General features: G+C 41.4%; 1 pseudogene; it reads right to left on the reverse strand.

Moving 5' to 3' along the window:
• Positions 1-560: 560 nt before the first annotated feature.
• LOC115935390 (olfactory receptor-like protein OLF3) lies at positions 561-1,480 on the reverse strand (annotated as a pseudogene).
• Between the last annotated feature and the right edge of the window lie 6,396 nt (positions 1,481-7,876).

Here is a 7,876-nt window from a genome sequence, read left to right on the forward strand (position 1 = left end):
CACCTCTGACCTAAGGCCTGTTTGATCCTATGGGCACAGCGAATTTTGTAACTTAAAGCTTTTTTCCCTCCTTTTCTCACTTACTACAGAAACATATATTTAAATATTTTTACCAAGAAATAGACTTTCTTGGAATACATTTTGTGCACTGCCCTGACTTCTAATTTAATCTTTCTTCCTAATTCATATACACTGGTATATCTTTTCTCCTCCCTCCCCCTTTTTTTCATTTAAGAAAATGAATATATTTCATTTAACTTTCTGTAGGGTGCATGTATTTTTAAGTTGTTGTAATTCACACTGGGAATAAGGCATGGGCCAAAGATAAAGTCCGGATAAAATCCATTTTTCTATTATCTCAAAAGAGAGTAGTACAGATTGTGGTCCTCCCACCTGTTCCCTTACACACACACATACACATGCACACACACAGAGATGCACACACATACACACGTGTACACACGTTATACTGGAGAGCACAGTCCAATGCCCACTGTTTTCAGAGTGAGGCCTTCTTGTTACTCAAACCACTCTCTAATGTTTTAATTCAGAGCTCCTCATCAGAACTCAACTCAGAGCTGCCTTCACATCCTTGTTCCGCAGACTGTAGATGAAAGGATTCAACATGGGCGTCACCACAGCATAAAAGAGTACCACCACCTTTTCCTGCTCAGCTGAGGCCATGGAGCGAGGCTGCATGTAGGTAAAGAGGGCCATCCCATAGGATATGGAGACCACAGTGAGGTGGGAGGCACAGGTCCCAAAGACCTTGCGGCGCCCCTGGGTGCAGCGGATCCGCAGGACGGCAACTACAATGAGGGTGTAGGACAGCGAGACCAGGCAGCAGGGCACCAGCACCACCACCACACTGGAGGCCACTATGACCACCTGATTGAAGGTGATGTCCACGCAGGCCGACCTGACCAGTGCCAGTGTCTCACAGGCCACATGGTTCAGCACGCCCACAGGTGGGCAGGTGTATGGTCAGTGCCGTCTCCATAGCAGAATTAGCCAGGCCCACTAGCCAAGAGACAGCTGCCAGTGCCATGCAGAGCCTTGGGCTCATCACTGCTATGTAACACAGGGGGTCGCAAACAGCCACGTAGCAGTCATAGGCCATTGCAGCCAGCAAGAAAAACTCGGTCCCTCCGAGGGCCAGGGAGAAAAAGAGCTGGGTCCCACATCGGGCAAAGGAGATGGTCTTCTTCTCCAGGAGGCAGTGCACCAGCATCTGAGGGACCCTGCTGGAGGTGTAGCAGATGTCCACGAGTGAGAGGTTGCAGAGGAAGAAATACATGGGCAGGTGGAGTCTCACGTCCAGCCAGATCAGGAGCAGGATGAGCCCATTGCCCAGCAGGGTCAGGAGGTAGGCAGCCCCAAATAAGATAAAGAGTCCAGCCTGGGTCTGCCTGTCACTGGAGAGACCCATTAGGATGAACTCACTCACCCAGGTTATGTTGTCCCTTCCCAGTTGGGACATTGAACCTCACTTCTTCAATCTAGGTGGTTAGGAGGGAATGCAAAGGTCTTGGAGAAAAGGACATTTGGTTTCTGACACTAAACCAAATTCTGAGAGGTTCTGAAGGACAAGATCCCTGTTTTGGCCATCCTTTCACATCTAGGACCGAGCACAGTTACAGTTGTGTAGGAGGTAATCTATCAATGTAGAAGGAATGATAGAGAAGAAAGGATGAGAGAAGCAAAGAAAAACTAAGGAAAGACAATAGGAAAATGGAAAAGGAGGGAAGGAATGTGGAAGATATGAAAGAAAGGAAGGATTCTTCACTGTGGGGAAGCAGTGGGTAAAGTATTTTAATCAGACACTTGAGAACTGTAGGCGTGTCCTAGGGTTTCTCCACTCATTTCTTAACAATGGATTGAGCTGCTCTTCCTGCTTCTTCTAGGGTCCACCAAGTCCAGACAGGAATCCTCTCACATCCTTTTCATTTCTCCCACAAGTCCAGATAAAGCTGAAGTCCTTGAAACCAATATCTACTAATCCCCTGCTGGTGTGCCAGGGTCTGTGCCAGGCATTGGTTATCTGCTGATAAGTAAGAAAGATAGAAACACGGGCCCTTGCTTTCTTGATTCTTATAATTTATCTAGGGACACAGAGATTACATCAATAATTACAAATAATTAATTAAGTATAATTGTGCTAAGTGCTATGAAGGAGAAGAACAAGGTTAGTATTTGGCTAATTAAATTTGGAGCTTTGTAATTAAATTATGACGGTAGTTATGCCTTACTCCTTAATAACATGCAATTTATATAGTGAGTTTCAGGCATTTATTTAGATGTTTAAACAAATGATTAACAAAGTAATGTTGTGATGCAAGCATTCGAAAACCAATGATACTCATGTATTACTACTGAGTATGAGGTGATAGAAACCCACGGAATCTTTTCAAACAGAGTGAATTCTCCCTTGTCAGCCAAGGTTGTACCAGGTCATCTCCCTTCTACCATGCTGACTGGTCCTCTTGAAAAGTAAAATTAAGTGCCATCACTTTTTCTTAATATAAATATAATCTCCAGATGTATTTCCTGCTCTTAAAAAATTTAATTAACAAACTGATTCATTTATTAAAACATTATTGAGTATATCAGGCACTATGCTTTCAACCAACCTCTAGGAAATTCCACCTTTCAATGTTAGGGATTTGTGTTTAGAAAATCAGCAGTGCCAGAGGATCAAATAATAAATTTTAAAAAATAGATTTTGGTCAAATCTGAGAATCTAATGAGAGCATGTTTGTGCAAGCCACTACAGCCAGAGGACAAATGCCATACATCTGCATTAAGAAAATGAGAGCAGAACCACAGAATAAAATGCAAGAAAGCTGAAATGCATAATTCAATTTATGTTTCTTCTGGCTGGAAACATTGGTGGAGGGAGAGAGCAGAGAGGACCTGGATGGAGCTGGCATCTTGTCTCCATTCAGCCCTGGTCCTGCAGTGGCCAGAAGGTGTCACTGTAGAAACTGCTAAGAATAGAAACTGGCCTTGGGTTCTCAAGGTTGGAGATCAGGTTCTAGGGTCAGAGCCAGGGGCTGGAATTTTGACTGCTGCCCTAGGGAGATGGTTCCCTTGTATCAGCAGAAGTAACTCAATGCTGATCTACTATGATCAGTATGCTGCTTGTTACTATAGACAGAATCTTCACCTTCAGAGTTGGCCTCAAGGATTGAGATACCCTCCAGAAGGTAACCACAACTGTTTAAAATGAAAAGAAATATAGAGGCTAAGTGTTTCATTCCTTTCATTTTATAAACAAGGAAACCAAGGAATAGGGCTAAGGTGATTTGCCCAGGTCTCAGATCTACCTGGAGACTAAGCTGGAACAAGGGTCAGGGCTGCCCTGCACATCTAGCTCTCCCCAAGCCCATGAGTGAAGGGTGGGAAGGAGTTCTGAAAAGCTGTAGTCTAGGAAGGGAGGCACCTGAGGAACCTCAGATGGGAAGCTCAGGACAGCCATCTATCCTTGAAGAGAAAGACATGTGGTGTGGGGGTAAAGCTTTAAATAAGTCAAGGGTGTGAGTTTGAGTTTGCCTCTTCCATTAGTCTGCTATGTGCAACTTACTAGACCTCTCTGAGCCTCAGTTTCTTCATTTGAAATGCATGAATAATAATAATGCTTATCTCACAACATTTTAAGTAAGATCAGATGAACAAATGAATATGAATGTGCTTTGTAAAGTATAAGTAAACATAAGTGGCTGTTACTATGCTCAACAAGTCCAAATTACGGAGGTAAAGTCTACCCAGTGCCATGGGGACAAGAAACAATAGAATATGTGCTATAAACATCAGAAAGTATCAGAATGTGGGTCATAAAGCCCCTTGAAATAAATTATATTGCTTAAACCACCTAATTACAGAGACCCTGTTAAATATAGTGAAGAATCAAAGTAGAGGGTTCACCTGTACTCAGTGAGTAGGTAGTACATGCTCTGCACACAGTGTGAACTTAGTACTATTTTATTCCAATACATTTTGGTGATGTTTTTAGATGATGAAAAACTATTTTTATTGATAGATGGCCTTGTTCTTAGCTTTTTGGGACAGAGAATTTTATTCCACTTTTCTCACCTTGGTAAACATGTACTGAGCACTGATCAGTGCCTGGTCCGGTGGAAGGTATTGGGATAACAAATCAGTCAGCCTGGTCTCCTGCTTAGGAACTCAGCCTGCAGGGAGAATAGAAAGAGTGAGTCATCATGACCTTATCAGAGGAGTTTTCAGAGGAAGCTTGATGAAGACATCTGGTAAGAGGAGACATAGAGTCTGGCTATGTAATCAGCTCAGCAGATCTGTAGAAATAATAAAGTAGAAACAAAAAACAAAACAAAACAAAAACAAGAAATAGTGCTCTTGCCTCTTAAAAAAGTAGATGAGGTTTAAGGTATGCTAAGATTCATATAAGGAGGCCTGGGCTTCAAGCTGTATCAGTAAACCATCTACGTATCCACTGGGTACATTGCTACATTTTAAAGCCACTGTTTCTTCATCTACAGAATGAGCAAGTTAGATTAGGTACATTAAGAGTTCTTCCAGCTCTAAAGATTTGTGATAAGTGAATATACACAATCTGTGGTTTAAAGTAGTATAGAAGGGAAAAATAGATCCTTTGGTCTTTGATTGCTCTAAGCATGCATAGCTAGTGGGACTGTAGGCAATGAGATATGAGTTAGTGGGTTTTGGGTTCAAAGGATTCAGATCGCACACATAGCTGATTGGGGAGGTGTCAATGAACAGGACTAATTGACTCAAAACCAGAGACTAAGGAAACGGGGAAGAGGACTACACCAGTAGAAATGGCAAAACTACTTGGGCCAAGGCTGAAAGGCTGGTAGCCTTCTGATACATAAGCCTCCTTCCTAAGCACTGCAAAAGAAACTACCATCAGAGTGAACAGGCAACGTACAGAATGGGAGAAAGTTTTTGCAATCTACTCATCTGACAAAGGGCTAATATCCAGAATCTGTAATGAACTCAAACAAATTTACAAGAAAATAACAAACAACCCTATCAAAAAGTGGGCAAAGGATATGAACAGACACTTCTCACCATCTTCTTTATCAAGAAAAGATGAAGGTTTATGTCTATCTTTGGTTCTTATACCAATCCAAGCCCTTCTCCATTCCTTCTTATCTCCAACAGAATAGAAATGCCTCAAGGCCAAGAAAAGAGTCATCTCCCTTTTGACTTCCATTCTTTAGTTTTTAAAATGTATATCTACATATACTGAGCACTTCAGTTTATGCTGTTGATTTGGTGACTGACAAGAACTAGGACTCTAACAAGTGGCTTGAAAACACTGATTTGTATCATCTAGGTCATGGGAGGAATTCAAAGAGCCTCCAACTACAACCAGTGAGAAAAACACAGTGGAGGATCACAAAACAGTCCCGGGTGCTCCCAGGAATTTGGGCTTTATTCTCCTACCACCTCCTCTTAGCCTTCCTTGTGGGTGACTCACCAAGGCTGAGTGCTCACTTCATGCACAGGACATATTGAATGTGGAGATGTACGTCTCTTAGAAAGTCCTTGATACAGTTGTTCATCCTCTTCTTGGTGATGCAGGCTTTACTTTGTCAGTATTAGCTGATAACTTTTCAGAATTTAGGCATCCCCAGAGGGCAATTACTTGCTCTTGGTGTGTTTCTTACTCATTCTTCCCCACAGCTACTTCTCTGCAACCACCGCTCCCTCCTCTGCTAAGTTCCCTGTGGAATACATATTCTAAAAACATTGAATTTCAACTTTTAATTGTCCTTCTAGTTCCTAGCATAACGAGCCCTGCTGTAACTCTTTTATATCTTTTATTGCCCTTCAATGCTGTGGCATCACTGAGGACTTTTGGTGGAAGTTAGGATTCAGAAACATTTACTTTTCTGACCTGGTGAGAAGGGACTGAAAGTAATTGAGATAGGAAAGAGAAACTAAAATTTTAGAACCTGGTCTCCTTCCTAAAGGAAGAAAATGAAAGCACCTTCACTCCTCCTCCCACACACCTAATTTTAGTGACAGTGACATCTAGTTTTAGAGTGGTGAGGACACATCGCACATTAGAATCATCACATCCATGGCCTGGGAGCCATTGAGAAGTCTCAAGTTCACAGTCATTGAAATAGTTCTGCAGGTTCTTTGATGGTCTCCCACATCACATTCCTGTTGTGTTTCCTTTGCATATTTTCATATTACTAGAAGTTTTTTCTTTATCAGCTTTCCTAATACTGATCTCCCGGTTCTTGGCCATCTTCCACAAAGTTTTAATTTCTTCACTGGAATTACTAGAAGGAACAGAGGAAACTATGGGTCAGGATGAGGTTTTATTCCCAATATTTAACTATTTATTTCTATAGTAATAGAACATGAGTCTTTGGTAAAATGGGGAGAAAAAAAGAGAGACATCAGTGTGTAACCCACTAAATTTTTTTAATAACAATTGGCCAATATTGCAAGATAAAGGTTTACTTACCTGGAAGATTTTTCATTGTAATGACAATGGACTAGGGAACTGTTGTTTAACTTCATGCTCTTCCCCTTTGGGCAAGACCTGAAGAATCTTGGGTTTATCTCTGCTGCTTCCACTGCCCAGGTAAGCTCAGGACCTCACAGGGCCTGAAGCTTTCCCCACCTCAAGGTCTGTAGATGGAGAAAACTGCTAGAACTTCTGACTGAGAGTTGTAGCCAAAGGTTAAGGAGGAGAGCAGCAGTAAAAAGAAAACCAAGGGCACCATGAGGGGGAAGAAGAAGAGAATGACATCTGAGAGGTGGGACCCCTGATGCACTTCAAAGGCAGACTCGGTATGAGCTGACACAGGTGACTCCAGTGTAAAGGAAAAGAACTGTTGGGAACCATCCTGCGCGCTACCTCCTACTCTCATCTAATAAAAATGTTTCCCTGCTGGTAAAAAAGAAAAATGCATCCTTCTTACTTTTCCAAGCACTAAGGTTACAGAAAATATGTAACTAGATTTTTTTTTTTACAAAGTAGGTTAGAAAATAGTAGGAAATATAATATATATACAGTTGGATGTATATAAAGATTGAAAAGTAGAAAAAGAACAGGCAGGATGACCATAAAATGTCAGTGGGTTAATCTCTGGGTGATAGGATTATAGATATTTTTGTTTTCTTATTTTTAGCTTATCAATATTGATATGGCTTGAATTTGTGTCCCTGCCCAAATCTCATGTCAAACTGTAATCCCCAGTGTTGGAGGAGGGGCCTGGTGGGAGGTGATTGGATCATGGGGGCAGATTTCCCTCTTGTTGTTTTCCAATAGTGAGTTAAGTTCTCACAAGATCTGGTTATTTGAAAGTGTGTGGCACCTCCCCGATCTCTCTCTTCCTCCTGCTCTGGCCGTGTAAGATGTGCCTGCTTCCACTTCGCCTTCCACCACAATTGTAAGTTTCCTGAGGCCTCCTCTCCATGCTTCCTGAACAGTCTGTGGAACTGTGAGTCAATTAAACCTCTTTTCTTAATAAATTACCCAGTCTCAGGTAGTTCTTTATAACAATGAGAGAACAAACTATTACAAATATTTTTAAATGTTTATAATAAACACATATTTTTTCTCTCATAGAAATCCAAATGAAATTTTAAAAATTCACATATCTGATATAGACATATCACATTGAGATAGTGATATTAGGAAATCAATTTGCTGTCTTAATGCCTGGCACTACTGAATAGCCTTTGGGCAACATAAGTGAGCATTCAAGGAAAGATACAATTAAAACTGTATCTCAGCAAAGTAGATATAACTATAGGTTTTCAACTATTTATACCATAAAAAATAAATCTGGAAATGTTCTATGGTGGCAAGCACCCTGGACTAGAGGCAGGACAATGGGTTTTACTCCGG

This window comes from Gorilla gorilla, chromosome 6 (genome assembly GCF_029281585.2).
Source record: "Gorilla gorilla gorilla isolate KB3781 chromosome 6, NHGRI_mGorGor1-v2.1_pri, whole genome shotgun sequence".
Lineage (NCBI taxonomy): Eukaryota > Metazoa > Chordata > Mammalia > Primates > Hominidae > Gorilla > Gorilla gorilla.